This window comes from Mus caroli, chromosome 4, assembly GCF_900094665.2.
Source record: "Mus caroli chromosome 4, CAROLI_EIJ_v1.1, whole genome shotgun sequence".
NCBI classification, from domain to species: Eukaryota; Metazoa; Chordata; class Mammalia; order Rodentia; family Muridae; genus Mus; species Mus caroli.
Genome location: NC_034573.1, coordinates 83,908,436 through 83,927,068, shown reverse-complemented (window position 1 = coordinate 83,927,068; position 18,633 = coordinate 83,908,436). Strand labels below are relative to the sequence as shown.

The 18,633-nt window shown below is 43.0% G+C and overlaps 1 protein-coding gene across 16 annotated transcripts in view; it reads left to right on the top strand.

Moving 5' to 3' along the window:
* Elavl2 (ELAV like RNA binding protein 2) overlaps positions 1-18,633 on the top strand; it is a 148,827-nt gene that overhangs the window by 11,978 nt on the left and 118,216 nt on the right. For 4 of the 16 annotated variants that reach the window (XM_029476753.1, XM_029476751.1, XM_021159655.2 and 1 more), the window contains exon 1: positions 10,878-11,401. The exons of 1 other annotated variant lie outside the window; for it this stretch is intronic. The gene's annotated coding sequence lies outside the window, so the exon portion shown is untranslated. Of the gene's footprint in view, positions 1-10,841; positions 11,402-15,297; positions 15,462-15,765; positions 15,833-18,633 lie in introns of those variants that run through there. 11 more of the 16 variants (XM_029476743.1, XM_029476748.1, XM_029476741.1 and 8 more) reach the window with 6 other exon arrangements.

The following is an 18,633-nucleotide window of genomic DNA, read 5'->3' as shown; positions in this document are numbered from 1 at the left end:
GTTATGTCATCTGTAATTTGTGCTATCATTAAAGATATTGAATTTTATGTATAAAATGTAAAGTAGGGGTATTGTATTTAACAGCACAAAAGGACTTAGGTTCTAGAGACAGAGTTTCTGTTTCTACTTGTGCATCTTTGACAAACTGCTTAACTTCCCCAATGTCTTCAGCTGCAGCCACCTAGCACTCACACATAGCTCATGTTATCATTGCCATGATTGCTAAGTTAGTATGGGAACCATGAGGTTTAAATGGAAGGCCTTGCTGAAGGGAAAAGGATAGTAGGAAAAACAGTGCTAATACTCCTGTTTCCTTTTTCCAGGTCCAGGAGTTTTTGGTAAACACCACAATCTGTGTTTTTATAGCCGAGTTTTTAACGACCTCCACAGGCACATAGGTTTCTTAAGGACATGCAAAGTGGAGCTTGTCGCCAGCCACATAGGCTGCAGCTCTGTTTCTCTTTCGTACAGCTACCTTTGGCTCCTTCTTGCAAACACGTTCTTGGTTCAGAGTCCTGTCACTTTCCCGGTAGGCTTATTGTGACTATCAGAACATAGATTCTTAGTAGTGCTCTGCACCCGTCTTCCATACCTGTCAGTCTTTACTTGCTCTCTGTCCTTCTCTCATCCTGCCTCTTCATTCCAAGGAGTTCTGAATTTTAGATGACCCATGGGTCTCCTTCCTTCCCTTCCCTTCCCTTCCCTTCCCTTCCCTTCCCTTCCCTTCCCTTCCTGTTCTGTACTTCCCAAATTTGCTGTACTCAATGGCATCTAACCTGTCTGGGTCCTTTTGTATCTGTATTCCCCCAGGTGAATTTCATAGCCAGCATTTAATGTAGGCATATTATAACAACCCGACAGCTGTGCCTTCCAGCCCTTTGCAAACACTGTAGGTAGTAGCCTGGTCTTCACCACAGTGCTTTCATGGTTACCTCGGAAACATCTTCCAGTTGTCCTGAGCGACGCTCCCCATCCCCTGCACATATATGGTAGATTTGTATAAAGATTCTTCAGATTAAACCATGAACACTTGTGATGTCTATGAATGCTGTCCTCTTTATATAGGCCTTATAAAGAGACTCAAACTTTCATGAATCCTTTTGATATGATTAAAACAGAGACATGCCTCTGTTAGTATTCCTTCTGCATCTAGAAAATATTAGTATTCCAGAAAACACCAGTGCTCTATGAGTTAAATAATGAGCGCTGACATAAAAGAAAGGCTTTTCTTTTTTATTGTCTGTACAAGGAATCCAGAAATATCAGCAAGAGAAAAAAAAAACTCATGGTAAATTATGTCAAAATAATTCAAGGAAATGTCTATTTGTTACTCAGAAACCTTAAACAGTCTGTACACCATACATTTATGTTATAATTTCCAACCTATGCTTATAAAATTTGATATTTTAAACAACCATGTTCTCTAAATTCTGATGTCAGGATGACAGTGACCAAAGGAATGAGACTTGACTTTTATGGCAACAGTATCCTTGGCCTAAAAGGTTGCTTGTTCAAAAAAAAAAGCAGATTTTTGATCTAATCAGAGCCTTGTGAATCTTTAAGAAGAATTGGTACGAAAGAGCAGTAAGCAAGAGCATTGGCTACTCTGTGTCTATATGCATACACGTTTCTTCCTTGTGCTAACTACACCACTGGGAAGTCAGGTAGTCGCATGACTAGGCTTGGCCTTGAGTGGGTCAGGCTTAACAAGTTAGACTGAAGCAGGGTAAAGTTCAAGTGCTGCCTCTGCTCTCCACTGTGACCGGGAGTGAAGTAAGACCTTCAGACAGACATTTACATCTATTCTTATTATCAGGCTGCAAAATTTTGCTGCCTTCTAATTAATGACTCAAAGTCCACATCTGTAGCTGTATCTTTATCAATCCATAGCAATGTACGCTGGAAGGAATCTGAGAAGCCATGAACCCTAAGCCAGTTTTATTGTTCTTCTGACAGTCTGGTTTACGGTATCAACTTGATATTAACTCTTCACTTTGTTTTATTCAAAACAAACAAACAAAACCTTATTATTAAAAGCTCCTTATACAGTCTGCCTTTATATTCCTTTGGATATTTATTTGATATATTTTAAAAGCACAGGCAACCTAAGAAATAGTATACAAGAGTAAAAGTCCTATTAGTCCCTGTAAATGGAAAAAATATAACAGCATATAAAATACACGTGGAATGAGAGAGAGTCTAGAGACAGGCTAGGACAAGGGCATTGAATCCAATTTCTTTCCATGCCATAAATAACTATTAACTTTTAAAATCATGTTTTGGAATTAACAAAGAATATAAACTAAGCATAGATCATATAAGCATATACATATATGTATATATAATTGAATAATCAAGTGTTTCCACATTAAATCAAAATATTTTAATTTGGCTAAACTTCAGTGGTGTATATTTGATTAAATGTGATTCCATCAAGTAATTAACTGAATTATAAGCTATACTGAATGCCAAACACTAACATGTGAGCCTAACTAAAGTAACAATGGCCATAATTAATGCCAAAGAGAGAACAAACTGCAGGAAGATCAGCATTCAGGAAACCTGCAATCTGTTTCTATTAACCTTAGAAATGTTACCTAAATTTCTCATGCCTCTGCAGTGCTCCTGAAAATGAGACATAATTTATTTCCCTCTCACCTCCAGGGGTTACCATGATAAATATGTAAAAGTGCATTGAGCTTTTTTTTTTTTATATAAAAGATACTATAAAAATCTAAGGTGTTTTTATTATTATATCAGTCAAATGGGATCCCAGACTCAGTTCCTTTTTGAAGACCCACAACTTTTTATGGGTGAATCATGAAATTGTATTGGGAAATATATTGGAGTCACATAACAGGGCAAACAAGATTTTTATGTCTTCTGGAGCCTTTAAAACTTGGTTACAATTAGAAATAGGAGAAGATATTTATCATAAAATATATCAGGTAAGACACTAATGACCACATGGAAGGTAGGGATTCTAATTCTGGCTTTATGAAAATAAATGTGCCATGGTTGTAGTTACTATGTATTGATGACTTCGTCCATGCAGGAATTTTGATTGTTCTATGCTTATGATTATATTTAATCTCACAGTGCTAGACATTGATCCTTGCTATCATTGCTTTAGAGATCAGGAAACCAAGACTTAAATGTGATACGTGGATGTAAGACTCCATAGTGGCAGAGTCAAGTATAAATTGGCATGTGCTGAAGCCATGGCGCAAGCGCTTAACAGTTTGTAAAACTATCTCCTAAAAGGGTACTGTTAATGATACCTATCTCAAGGAGAAAATGTGGACAATTGTATAATAAAAAGTTAGAGTGCACAAACATTTCGAAGACTTAATAGCACTAGCAAAGTCCAAGCAGGCATACTGTAACTATGTTTTATATAACACATTTACTGAGCTCGTTAGATTTTCAAATTTTCTCTTTTCCTAGGGTTTCCTAAAAGCTTAAACTGATTTCCATTAGACACTTACAGTCTGCAACCCTGTTCTGTTACTCTGGCACATGATGGCCACTCAAAAGATGCTTGAATCAAATTGAAATGAGCCTTTTGTTAAAGAGGACAGATAAATATTTAGGAACATGATAGATTTTGATTTAGTTGGCACTTACTGTATGATAAATGGTATAACCAGAAAGCTGTAATAGCTCCATCTGATATTTTTGGTAACAGATTTGTGATTAGTTATTATAAACCAAAGTATTACAAGTTTTGGGTATTTTAAAAGCTTCATAGAGTTCTGCTTTTGGAGTTGAAGAAAGACTCAGCCATAGCAGTGCATTATTTTCTACAAAGAATTGATTCTACAAAATCCTTAAAACACAAATTTCATACTCTTGGCTATTTTGCTACTTTTCATCACTGATAACAAATTGTTCTCTCTTCAGAAACAACAGCAGCAACAACACAGACAGACAGACACACACACGATTATTATTACCCAGTGGGAAAATGAGGAAGGAATGGTTCTCATACTAATTTCAATACTAAAACATTTTTCTATTCAATGAAAAAAAATAAAGTTATCTTTTAGTTCTAAGATGTATAATAATTTAAGTTCATGGAATGTCTCACCTCACAAACTTGAAATGCATCTTTTAGCTTTGATGCAAATTCTTATCTCTAAAGTTTTACTTATATCAATAAACAATAGTTAAAACCTCTGCTGTGTGTATATTTTCAATTTGCTTAAGAAAAACAACAAGACTAACTGTAGCTGAAATGTTCACTAAATCTGGTAATTCAGAATTGTCTTTTTGTGACAAATAAGGCACTATCTTGTTCATATGAATATTGAAGTTAATACCGTGGTGCAGAAATGCGAGAATTTATGAAAAGAATATTTCTTAGCATGTGTATACATTGCCATTATGTAAACTTCTATAGGTTTATACAAAAACATAATATGAAAAAGAATTGTTTACATAACTATAAATTTCAAATCTTTTAGTTATTCATGCACAGACTTGGCTTCTAAAAAATCCAAATATCTGGGTTTTTTTTTTTTTTGTGTTACATGATATAAAGGAATTATGTACGTAGTCATTCAATAGAAGTGTCTATGAGATCCCGAGACTGATAACGTATTTATTCGCTTCTGACTCAGGAATCATATCACCTCACAGTTAAGAAGAACTCTTTTTCATATAACAAAAGAGTTGAATAATTACCAAAACATATAATAAAATCTTAAGATTTTTTCCTAACAAATTTACCTGGTTTTCTCCACCTCAAAAGTGTTTAAAACATACTTTATATTTTTAGTGATCTGTATTCTGGCATTGATCTAAATCTGAGGGTTTTACAAAGTAAAAGCAGATTGACTTTTCTGAATCTGGAATTAGCTAAGTGTTGTAGCTTGAAGGGACTTTACATAATATGTCTATGGCAGAATATAAATACTGTGGGAAATGGGCCCTCTTGTAGACATTGTAATTGGACACCTACGATGGGCTTACAGTTAAGACACTTAAAACACAAAGCACAAGGTCCAGTGCCAGGCTGTTATTGAATCAAGACAATACATTAGGGTTTTTATGTTGGTCTTTATGCATATTAAATTGTGGGGTAGCATTTATTCAAATAAGTTTCAAACCTCATAAGCAGGCAGAGGAGTGTAGAAATAAAGTGTGCCCTCTGAAAAGCTGGAATCTGTTGCATATACCTGGAATGGAGTTCCCCCAACTATCCTATTGTAATGAGCTGTGTAAAGGGGAAGGGGTGCAAATACAACTGTTTTTATTTCCACAGATAACTAAGTGGATTCTTTACTGTAGTTGATGACCTCTCAAGCTATTCTAAAAGCGAGGCAGGTTTTCTCTGGAGCAGGGAGGAGGCCCTTTCACATTGAGACCAAAGGCCAAGTTACCAGCTGGCTTTAGAAAGCCCTGTATCTAGGTTGATGTGTTTTGCTCACTATGGAAGAAAAACTTGGGAGCCTATTTTGGTAGCCAGTCTCTCTGCTCTCTGTTCCCTGCTGTGAGCTAGAGTCCCCTTTCATATCAGGTTGGCTTCAATTGTTACTTAAGCTCTTGCTCACCAACTTCATGCCTGTACACCGAGTCCCCTTTCCACTATGCACCGCATCCTTTCCCAGATAATTTTAAAACCTGTTGGGCTTTTCCCTCCCATCGCCCCCTACATGGTATAAAGAAAAAAAGAAAAAGCAAGCCACAATATCCCACTCTAGGCGCCCCCTCTCTGCCTGCCGAAAGCATTTTAATGTCAGTTTGCCTTCGGAGTCTACCAGCAGCCGGCTGCCTCTGCCACCTGAATTTCAATTTCTTAATTCACAGCCCAGATGAAACAGAATGGAGCAGGATCCGGGCTGCCCTCTACATTGGGCTGGGCTTATCAAGCGTGAAGTTTGGCGCTTTGCAAACCTATTCAAGCGATTATCTGTTGAGGACCTCTCCAGCCATCTCCATCTCTGCAGCAGGCTGATAAGACAGCTGTTTCACTAGCCTTGGTCTCTCCGGGCCTCAGTCTTCAGATACAACCCCCGCCTTTGTCACTGTGCCCCGGTGCTGTCGCTTGCTCTGTGGGGCAAGGGTTGATCTGAACACACGTGGGGGGAAAATGTGAGTGTGTGTGAGAGAGAAGGAGAGGAAAGAAAAAAAGGAGGGAGTGGGAAGGGGGTGGGGGTTGGAGACCTGAGGGAGCTGGGGGGCAGGGCCCTCGCCGGGCACAGTTGATGGCTGTGATTGACTGGTTGGTCAGCCCGGCTTTATTATTTCAAATTAGACGTGGATCGCACACAAGTGGAAACATAAATCTTCAATATAAGAAAGAGCCTCTGAGCATCGGAGGCAGAGCAACCGTTTCTTCCCAGGTCCGGGTAAAGGGGCGGGTGAAAAGACTGATTGCTACCATCTGAGACAGATGGTTTCCTTTAACTTTGGAAACTGCTATTTTTAATTACTTGTATTAATTTTGCATGAGCTGTATCGGCTGCAGGAGGAAGCTTAGAGAAGGCTGTTAGCATCACTGAAAGAAACGGACACCACAGGCTCTGATTTGCCCTGTATCACCTCTAGTTTCTCTCTCTCTCTCTCTCTCTCTCTCTCTCTCTCTCTCTCTCTCTCTCTTCCTTTCTTTCTTCCTTCCTTTCTTTCTTCCTTCCTTTTTTTTTACCCTCTCTTGTTTACGTGGATGTTCCCCTTCCCGCTAGCAGAGACGCGAGTTTATCCTCCTAAAAGTTCCCACAGAGTGAACGACGGAAGAAAATCTGAGGATATTCGTGGGAGCGTTTTCATAAATGATTTAATCGCAGGCTGAAACACAGAGGGGCACGTGCGACAGATCTTGGTCTGAAACCCGCAGCAAGGGGCTCAAAGGAGAATGTGACTCATACAAGAATTTTTCCTGGCAGAGGGAGACAAGTTGGGGGTGTGTGTCACAATGTAGAGTCATCTCCCAAGATTTACTGGAAAAAATATGAAATAATTCACGATTCACATATCTCTTCAGGTAAATCAGAAACCCGAGGAGTTCCCCTTGAGTATATTGTATTTTGTAGCCTTTCCCTTTTGTAGATGAATTTTAAGTCGAGAAAAGGCTGTGGTCTTGCTTTCTGCTTCACTAAACACTGTTCCTGCTCCAGCGTTTGCAATATAAAGGGTCCTTTGCAAAACAGTCTTGGGGTAGTACTCAAGGGCGAAAGACTTTGCCAGGGAGAGAAACCGTCCCAGAAAAGAGCTAAGGTAGTCAAGGATGAGTTCTTGCTTCTATTCCCACTGGAAAATTTCAAGATGAAAAACTCTGAGGTAGGCTTGCCAGACTTTTCCAAGATTACTGGGATTTGCATTTATTTTGCAAGAACACCTTGATGAAAGGGTTGCTCCTCCAGGCAGTGGGGGAAGGGAGTGGAGTAGAGTAAGAGGACACGCATCCAGGCTCTAACTCTGGGGTTTGTTACAATGGCCGGGCTATAACAAAAGGAAGCTTAATTCCAAACAAACCTGTTTCGATGGAGGACAGTCTCTGCCTCAAATCCGTGGTATAAAAGCTTTCACCAACGAGCTCGAAACCGAGTCTCAACGGGAGGAAGAGAAAATACGTCGCCAATCTTGCTCTGCAAACTTTACTCTGTCCGCTAGGCTGGTCTCTGTCCATGGTACTAATTTCTGACTCAACTAATTCCTGACTCATTCTTCTGTGTGCTCTCAGGACCTAAACTCTCAGAAGTGTCCAATATATCCATAACTTTTTCTGTTTTTCAAGCTGTAAAAAGAAAGATTGTATACTCCTTTCAGGAGGGAAAGTGAAGAAGGTAGTGGGCAGGTTATATAATATCAACACCTCGTATGCAGGATTTAAATCGTATATTTCCAATATTATGAACACAAAATCTCCCCAAAGCTAAGCAATCAGAAAATAGTATTTCAATTCCCTTAAAAGGAACACTATTTAGAATTTCCAAGCCAAGTTAAATAGTAATTCACACATATCTGAGCTACCTTATTCACTGTTTTAAAAAAAGTTACGAGTAGTTTGCAGAGACTTTAATTATGGTCAAGTCACCCCTTCTCCTCCTGTAGAAGGGCTTGTATAAGGGAGTTATTTATTTTAACAACACTGTCCTCAATGCTGTTAAGTATTCCTGGGAGGGACATGTTCTTTTATGAGAAAACTTCAGTAATATAGTCAATTGAAGTCTTTAAATCTCAGCTTTGAAAAGCACTACTTTGCAATTTTATCAACACTCAACTTGTCTCCATGCTTTTGGAAGCTCCCCAAACTCTCCTTTCTGTCTCAAGTCAAAATACTGCTTAGGCTTCAGAGAGAATGTCAGACCTAACATGACTTAATCAGAATTTGAATTATCATGAAAAGACTGTTTATCTAATGCAAGTCCAGGTGCTGAGGATAATTCTTTTTCTTAACTATGAATCAAGAGGTGTTGATTAAAATTTGTGCTTAATTTAGGTGGGATGTTTGCACATAGTCTTCATTAATCGCTAGAAGCACAGTGCACCATAATGTTTCGAGTTTGGCGTATGAATTTCACAGTGAGATCTGCATCCAGATATCACTTGCCATTTTATTTTTAAAAGTCAGAAAAGCAAATGTTGCTTATCTATTTAAAGGTTTTTCAAAATTTAACAACTGTATTATTTAAGGAGTAAACCGCCATTTAAAGATATTTTCAGCTTCCCAAGTAATTTGTGCTATCTACAAAGAAAAGACAACATGTTGAATATAGCAACGTTTTGAAAATATTTCCTCTCTGCCAAACTGAGACAAAGCATATATACCGGATGTACAGAATTAAGTAATTTTTGCATTCGAATGGACAGCTTTATTACTTTCCATGTAATGTCTTTATTAGTTTCCACCCATAAAAAGGTATTTGTGCCTTTACCAATGTAAGAATCCCCTTCAAACTGCTACTATTTTATGAATGTATGGAACTAATGCAATATCAGGGTGTGAACATGATCACAAGGAGAAAATATGGTTCATCTCATGCATAAATGAATAAATCAAACAGTAGTGTAGTTTTGTCAATTTTTCCCATGTACAGAGGTGGTAGGTGAGAGGAGTTGAAGGTATTTGACAAGAAACCCAGTCTGCTGTTATTCATATTTCTATTGTAAACAGGGACGCAGGCTTTCTTATATTTTGGTCTCCTGGCTTCTTCTCTTCAAGCTGCTGTTTTTTTTTTTTTTTTTTCCTTAATTTGTCTGTAGTTTCACTGGAGACTAGTTAATAGTTTTAAGTTGAAATTAAGCCCCAAGGAGCTATTGTTATATAAAAAGTAGGAGGTGGGAGCTCCAAAATGATAATTATAAATGGTAATTATACACATAGATTCAGGCCCTCTTTTCCAACCCTAGTTGTTGTTATGCAAAATAATATAACTTAGATACTGTTACACAGGTTAAACGGGAAATAAACAGGTCCCCAGTTCTTTACATTAATCATTTATCAAACTCAAGGACACGCTCAAGGAACACCAATTTCCTTTCCACTTCTAAGTCACTTGCTCTCAGACCATCTTTCTCTTTCCCTCTGACATTCCATCTTCCTGCAATGTTTAATTTCTACCGTTGCCTTTGCTCTCTTACATTATCAAGGACAGTGACTAGTAGCAAATAAACATAGTAGTAAAATAATTTTTGAGAGAAGAGAGATTATGTAAGAAATACATGTACTGTTTAGGAAGTTGAGGCTATATCTGTCAAAACTGAAAATTCCTCTGGAAATGAACTAAGTTAGGTGGATATTGTTTCTCATTATAAATAAATCCAGGTAAATTTAGTAATCTCACTTTCACTGAACGGAAGAAGTAAGTATGAATAAACCTGTACTTCAGCCTCTTGAATATTACTCAAACATGAGGTTGGAATAAAGAAATCTTCATCTATAAAGCAAAGGCATAGACAGCACTTGGTCTACTGATCAAACTTTTGAATTCTCAAAAGAACCTGGTAAAGGCTGAACTATCTTTACTGTCAGCAATCCTTGTGTGGTCCAAGATCTGTATTGCCAGCAAATGCAAAGGAGTGGCTTGTTTTAATTTTATATATAGCTGCTCTTTTTACCTCCAACTGAAGGACATTATTTCAATTCATTACCTGTTTTTTGTTTTTGTTAAGTACGTACGATGTTTTTGCTACCCCTTTTTTACCCTGACATACATTGAAAGCTAGTTCAAACTGTACAGATTTAGTTGAAACCATTTTTATTTCATTCTTATTCTAAAAGGAGAGAGAGAGAGAGGGAGGGAGAGAGAGAGAGAGAGAGAGAGAGAGAGAGAGAGAGAGAGAGAGAGAGAGAGAGAGGTGGACATATTAAAATAGAGAAACATACACAGAGTTACCCAATATCTAATACAGATGTAAAGATTACTGGAACACAAACCAAAAAAGGCATGCGGACAAGTAATGGGTGTACGTTCAAATCCCTTTCAAAAAAAGAGAGGCGCTCTCGATGACTCATACATACCGGACAGTTTACTATTACAAAGAAATATGCCAAAGATGCAGCCGTGAGGGCAAATAAAACGAATCTTTTGGAAGCAGAAAGACTTAAGAGGAAAATAGATGGTGCCATATCGCAAACTCTCATAGTACAGTTCCCTCCCACGTTGCTCTCTCTCCCATCTCTTTTTGCTTCTTGCATTTCCCTTCGCCGCCAGTGTTAAGTGTGTACCTCCCGGCACAACTTACCTTGAAACGGGACTCCATTGAGCTCTCAAGAGTGACATAAGTCCCTAGCCAATCACCTAGCAGAGCTTCGCCTGGGCGGCCTCAATAGAAGCGTCTCGCCCAATCAGAAACCTGGGGCGATGAGCATGTTGCGTTGTGGCGCAACTCGGCGTATACTTCCGCGCGTGCTGCCCGGGATAGGACTCTGGCAGAGCAGCTGCACACACGGCAGTGCGGAGGCAGAGAAGGGGTTGGTGATACGGTGCTATAAATCTGTGGTCCAGTCCACCTCCCTTTTAAGACGTCCTCCCCCCTTATTTCTGTTCTCACTTAGAGATGCAGCAGCTTACTCCTGTAGCGACCTACTAAAAAGCAACACGGAGAAAGACATCGTCTTTTTGAAAAAACGTTCTTTCGTCTCTTTTCTTTGTTCCTTGGTTTGTTTTTCTTGCACCTTTTTGTTTAGTTGAACGGCAATAGGAGTAGTCTCTCCGTCTTTTTAAACTCTCTTTTTTAAGTTTCCCCTCCCCTTTCATATTTTTTTCATCATTTCTTTTAGCATTGGACTTTGGGGTCGAAAGCATTTCTTTTTATTTGCTTCTTTTAAGCCGAGCACAGTTTAGGTTTCGTGCTGTCTTAAGAGAACTATCCAGCAGCTTCTTGCTCATCCTTATTGGGAGAACTGCACCGTTACTTTAAAAATACACATACACAAAAACCTTAAGGGAGAAAGGTAAGTTTCGGTTTGGTTTCTTTAATCATTAGTTGCAGCGATGCGCTGGCAAACCCAGAAAACCTGTAAGTGAGCGGAATACAGAATGTGAAGTTAATTGCACATGTTTGCCTCATTTCAAAGCGACTGCTTTGCTTTTTTAATTTTTTATTTTTATTTTTATTTTTTTTTTTCTTGAGAGCCAGACTAGAAGACAGTGGACGCATGCTTAACGTACTGAATTTTCAAAAATGTCACTTGATAGAAACTTAAGTGGTAAATGTGGTCAGGATACAGCAGGCTACAATGGGAGACTACATGTTCAGTGAGCTTCGGGGTTGAGGTTGGAAGTTCATTTCGTGGGAAGAGAGGGATAACTTGAATGTTGGGGGGGAATGCATGCCTCTACTTTCGCAAAAGGAATCGAAGGACTGGGGAAATCAGAAGCCTGGACTTACTTGCAGATTAGACCAGTGGGGAAAATCCTCAGCTTAATTGCATTAACTAGATAGCGTGTGCCGGGGAGATGGGATTGCCAGATGGAATTTAGATGCTGCACCAGGCAGCGAGTTGTAGTTGCCTGGAAAAAGTACATACAGCCTGAGGGCTGGGGCTGGGCTGGGGCTGGGGTGGTTAGAAGCTGTCAAAACTCATCATTGCCAGAATTGAGGACTCTGATTCACGGATTCCAATGATCGTAATTCAGATTTAAAAGAAGACTGCCAATTTGGGACCGAATCTTTGAGCCTATACCGGATATGAGATTCCCTTTGTTCAGAAAAGCGTAAATAAGATCCTTGGAGCCGTGAGTGTGAAGTGGCAGCTGCTTGGGAGCCTCGCGGTGCTGGGCGCTGGGCAGCGGATTCCAAGCCCTGTCCTTGGTCCTACGCAGCGGAGCCCGCCTTCCGGGAAAGGGGGATTCACTGGCAGCCGCGAGGCATCGCAGCTACCCAGGGAGCTGAGTCGGCTGTATAGCCCTCAGCCCCTCCTCGCAGCTCCCCTTCCTCGAGTAGCTATTGTTAAAACTGACGCCAGGAGAAAGATGGTTGGGGACGAGACTCTGGGCAGACAGGCACACGCTTCATTTTAACTTTTGTGATTTCTCCGGGTGCAGGGGAAAACAGCCGGCTTTCTACTGCGAAAGAGCGAATCCGGGTAGACGTGGGAAAGGGGGAGGATTCTCGCCGGGCGGCGAGGGCGGGGGAGGTGGTGGCGGACCGAGGTGCTGGCTTTGCCTCGGAGAAGTTTAAATTATCGGTACGAGGGGGTGTGGGCGAATGTGTGCGTGCGAGCGCCGAGTGGTGCTCGAGACGCAAAGTATGGGGGCAAGCTACAAAGCTGGCCCGGGTTGTTCATCTCTGGCAGCTCCCTACCCCACCCACAGGCTGGTTCCAAAAGCTAGCGCTCTGCCACCCCCCCTCCCCCGACTCTGCCTAGGGCGTGTTATGTGTGTGTGTGTGTGGGGGGGGGTAGGGATGGCAAGGTGGCAGTGCCCACCCTGTACCTCTGTGGCAGACAGGACTTCTCGTGGCCATTGTTGCTTAATTTATGCCCAGCACGTTGCTACGTGCCCACCTATTTCACGTCTATAAAGAATTAATAGGAAAGCTGTACAACTGTGGCAGATTGGAGGGTGGATACGTTCCCCATTTTCCATTTTCAAGTATCTGTTACCAAAACAGACGTGGAGATTGGTTATCTTCTCTACCTCCTAACTACAGCTCCAGGTCTGCCTTTATTGTGGTGAGGGTGAGAGAAATAATCAGCCATTTAGTGTTTACGCTAACACTGATGGACAGAGATGAATGTCCGAGCACTTCTTCCCTTAAATGAACGGGTTCTGCCCCTTCCCCCACTCATGTACACACATTCCATTTGGCTAAGATTCTAAACCTGCAACCTTTCTCCACATCCTTGTTTATTAGAGCTATTCCCAAGATAGTGGGGTAGGACGTGCATATGTTTTATTTTTCTGGGCCTACTATTAATTGCAACCTAAAAAGATAGGCTTAAAATGAAGGGGAATCGGAGGGGTTATAAGGTAGACAATAGTAACCCAACAGATTATCTTCCTAAATGATAATCAGTTTCTAAAGGTCAGGAGAGGGAGCTTGTGTTTTGTGGGGAAAGGAAGGTCAGGGATGTTTGATAATCCTCATAAAATGGCTTCTTAAATGGGACATCTGAGAGATTTGTCAAAACTGAGCAAACAAGTCTGTGAAAAAGAAAAATGTTGAATGTTTCAAAGTCATCATTTAAGAGTTTAATTAAAAAGCAGTTTCCCCCAGTTATCTCTGTCATTCCATGAACCTATCTTAACAGACCCTTGAAGCCTCCCCCCTCCATCTTTTAACCAAAGGCTTGGGTATTCCTTTTATAGAGCTAACCCGTTTTGCAGTTCTGTAGGAGAACGAAGATTGTAGACCGATGTGGTTTAGCCTACTTGGAAAGTATCTGTTGAGAGAGGTCTAACTTCAAGCAGACATCTTCAGAAAGTAAAGTGAAGGGCATTGGAAGGGTTTCAGGTCTAGATTAACAAATTGGGTAGGCCCATTTCTCTCTAACATTTCAAAACTGGTATTCTTAGCAATAATGCATGCCTGGGATGGGAATATTATAAATGTTTAGAGGGAGGTCAAAGAGGCACAGGCGCTTTGAGCAGTTTTCCCAGGATCCCGCACAAAGTCAGTTAAGGTCATTTAATTCCAAGTCTGATTTGGGGTGACACAGAAATGCTGGTGTTGAATCAATTAGCTATTTCTGGTGTCCCTAACCAGGGTCTCCCAAATTGAGGATGGCCTGTCTCTATTTTGACCATAATTGTTTTCCCTAATTTACTATGCCTGATTTCACTTCCCTCTAGAGGGTAAATTTGCACCCCCCTTCATCCCTGGGATAGAGGAGTCCTCCCTCCCCGCCCGTCGCGTGGGGGCGGGGATCTCTGGGCGCCCTTAGCGAACCTTGCTGCATCAAACCCGCATCATGTCCTTGAAGCTGTAACCTCCATCACGTTCTTGCGGCGACTCGATCGCCCACTGTTCAGTTCTTTCCTCCTGCCTCCTGCAATTTCAGGTAGGTATGACAGGTGATGTTTTTAAATGTAGTTTTCTAGAGGGAAGGGTTAAACCTTTTCATTAATAGAAAAAAAAAAAAAAAAAAAAACCCTGTACGACAGGTGCTCTGGTAATTAAGCCGCCAAGCAGGTGTAAAAAAACGTGTGCGGCTCTGTCTCCAGATCTTGAGTCTGGGTCCAGAGCAGGCGCAGGTTTTTTTGGGTAAAAGAGATTGAGCTGAGTGAGGGAGCAGGCTGGGGATGGCCAGCACTCGGACGCCCCCTCGGAGCTGGGCCTGTGCGGGGCTGGCGTGAGGGCACGGGGAGGATGTGGTTCACGGCAGGTGCATGCAGGGTCGAGTGCAGGATTTCCTACTTCACATCTGAAGCAGGGTATAGCACCTCGCACAGGTACTCCGGGGCTTATTTAGCTCTCACAATCTGTCTAGGGGGGTGGAAAGGCGCAGCGGGACTAAGCTTTTAGTTTTCCGTCGAGGGACAGACAGGACCTTTGGGCTTTGGGCGAGGGGGAAAAGCCTTTACCTTTTCTTGAAACAAACAAACAAACAAACAAACAAAAAAAAACAGGTATTCTGTGTGCATATCTAGACTTACACTTGGCGCACGCATTTATGTCCAAAGTGACCCCAGTTTGTGCCTGGGTCACTGCCCCAATCCCTCAGTGTGCATGCAAACTTGCCCCGGCCGCCCCGGGAAGCCCAGTGGAGGAGCCTGGAGGGAGCATGTGCCCCTGAAGGTGGCGGAGCTGGGCACACGCGGGCCGGCGGGCGGCGTGGCGAGCACTCCTGGGCCCCGCCTCCTGGCGCGCTGCCAGGCAAGCCCCGCCTCCCCGCCCTGCTACAAACGGCGGGACCGCGGCGCCCCAGCGTCACTGAGGCAGCAGCCGGTCGGTAGGGCGGGGTTCCGTCGTGTTCCAGTCCGCCTTCCCGCCGCCGCCAGCGTGACTCCTCTGAGCGGTGCTGTCGGCCGGCGGCGCGAGCCGTGGGAGCTGCAGCCGAGCCGCAGCAGGCAAGTGGAGGGGGGCGTGGGTGGGGGTGGGGGCGGGGACGGCCGCCCCTCCGTGGGCTCCAGCCAGGACTCAGGGGCCGGGACTCGGTGTCCGCCGCAGCGCTAGGCAGCGTCCGGCTTGCCTCCACCCGAGCGCTGGTCGGGCACGCGACAACGCCACTGGCGACAGTGGAGGTAGCGCCCGCGAAGTTCCTGCCGGGGACCGGGGGACCCGGCACCGCCCCTCCTGTGGGCACGGGGCGGCGTGGGGCGGTGGGAGCCGAGTGGGCCTGGGAGCAGAGCGGGGCCGGTGGCGCCAGCCGCGTGCACGGGCGTGGACGTACTCTGCACCGCGGCGTGTAGCGCCACCGGGAAACTGCGCCCAGACGCAGGTGAGTGCATTGGAGGGGGCGTGGGGGAGGGGGCTTCCCGCCCCTGTGGCGCCTTCGGCCACCTTGTGGGAGGACACGCAGCTGCTCTTCGTGCGGGAGCGTGGTGGCGGTGTCTGGCGGGTGCCCACCTGGGACGGCGCCTGGAGACTTGGAGAGGCCACGCGGTGTGCCGGGGTAGCGTGAGGCCGTGGGCGCTCGGGGCGGGAGCCGTGGTGATCCCTTTTGCGTGGTAGGCGCAGCCGAGCGAGGTTGCAGCCGGTGGCGGTCGCATCCCGGGTCTGCCTGCGCGCTAGTGGCGCGAAGCGCGGATGCTCTGTTCCGCAGGCTTCGGGTTCAGCTAGCTCGCCGGGCTTAGGTAGCTCACTGTGGTACTGTGGTCATACATTTGCCTGGCCAAAATCTCTGAGGCCTTGGCGCAAGACTGGTGAGCACACTAGGGAGACTGAAGGAGCCAGGCTGACCAACCTAACAGGATTTACCAGCAGGTGCAGAGGGGACAATGACCAGCAGTCATCTCGTGGAAAAGCCTTACCTAGTTATCCAGGGCCTGAACGCAGACACCGTCCCTCTAGGTGTGAGCTGAGCCTGAAGTTTTACCTGTCCAGACCGTCATTTAAATTTGTGTGCATATTTAATATGCCATCTTTATGATGAAACCTTCCATCTTCTATATTCTCTTTACATTTTCTGAAATTGTGGGAAAAGGAGGAATTACTACCAGTTATGTGCTTTCTTTTAATTCCTTTCCCCAAAGAGCGGCACTTAGCAGTGCCTAGATATAATACCTTCTGAAAGGATAAAAGAGCCTTAAAAAACACTTTTTCTTTCCATTTTATTCTTAACCTTAATAACTCTGTTTAAAACAAACAAACAAACAAAACCAACAAAACAAAACAAAAAAACGTAGCCCAGTGTCAAAACTTAACGCAAAAAGTCCATTGACTTGAGTGCCAGTCGGGTATTCCCCTAACTGAAACCTTTTTGAAATACTGTTTAGTTGAGTTAGAAGGCAGTTTTTTCTAAAACCTTTTGTCCAGATTCCTCAAGTTTCATATGTTGTGCTAGGTGATGGTCTTTTGGTGGAAGCTGACGTAGAGGCTCCATTTTGGGAGTGCAGGATAGAAAGCTCTCCAGAATCTATATCATCTTTCTCATCCGGCACTCTGGGTATGCAGATGGAGACAGGTTGCTGGATGGCTCCGAGAATTTTAGTCTTTATTTTTCAGCTTTGGGGGAGGTTGCCAAATCCATAAAGAAACACATTCTCACCATCTCCTCAACTGTCTTTTGTGTTCCCGTGATTAAAACGGACTCCTCGTTACCTGTCTGGGTGACTGTGTTGTCACAAGGCATGAGGGATTTTTGTTTGTGTTTCCCTTTAAAGAGTGATTCTAGGTGTTTAAGCCTTTATAGTTCCTAGCCAGGTCTGTACGTGTTTCCTCCACTGTGTAGTGCACGGCTTTGGGAATAAACCAGGCCACACTGTTCCGACTGCTCACACTACTCCTGTGGACGGAATACTCAGTTCTGGTCAGCATCAGCCTGTCCACCTGTTTCCCCAATCACTGCGGACCCTTTGTCACTAAGATATTCTAGTCCTTGGAAGTCTTGACTTGGTTTTGAGTTTTGGTTAGTTGTTTATAGTTTTTCTTCAGGAAAAGAAACAAAGTTCAATCTCAGGTTTTGTGATTTTAATTAAGACTCTGAATAGTAGGTTAAGGGAAAATTGTGGCTTCAGGCCGGAAGCCATAATTCCTCTGCCCTATCCTTGCTATAGTCTCCATTTTTTTGTATGGACAGGTGATTTTGGCCGAACCCTACAAACTATCCTCAGCTATTGGTGCTTTGCTTTTCAACATAATAAATTTTTTTTTCTTTCCCATTTTCTCTTCTAGAAGCAAGTCCCAAGTTGTCTTAAAGGACACAGCAGAGCCGTCCAGAGTACTCTGACTGCTAAGTTATAATCGAGTGTTTCTCTTGACTTGAAAAATCAATTTTTTTAAATCAGTGATAATTTTCTGGCATTATTACTATGGTATAAGAACACCAGCAGCACAGTGGGGAATTGTCCTTAGGCTTTTTGCTTCCCTTGCCTCTGTAAAGGACCGTATACTCTTAACGTACACTGTCAGACTGGTAGGGTCAGTTCCTGTGCTCTCATTTGAAGTCTTAAGTCTACCACTTTGTCACATTCTCATTAGCACCTTTATCTCCCATGATATTTATATGGAGGGAGGGAAGAACGAGGGAGGGAGGAAGGAAGGGATGCTGGAGAGCTGTTAGCCTGTAAGTGAGGTGGGGTGCCTCTGTATAGGCAGGGTTACCTTGGGCCTGACTTACTACACTTCTCCCCCTCAGTTCTTGTTGCCTTGGATCTTTGCTGGGCAGACCACCTTGCACATTTCTAATGGTTTTGTTTATAGTTTAGCATGGTGCTTTCTTAGAGTCAGAACTGCTTCCTGCACACTGGGATCTGAACAGTTTTATGACTCTCCCTATTTGCCTCATAAATTTTGAAACTAAGAAGTTTTGAACACAGGCACTCTGTTTTTATTTTGTATTGGATCCTACAGATTAGTCTATCCTGGTTAGGTACTTACTTGTTTGGTCATTTTCTTGATAACCAATTGCAGGCTTCATGTTCTTATTGGGGGCCACACCCTGCTCTGGACAGAAGACACAGAATACATAGACCATTCACTTGTTTGGGCCAGTTTCACTTACTGAGGGTACTCACAGAATCCACATGTTGTAGTTTAATGACAACTCCGTCATTGCATATTATTCTAATTTTGGAAGAA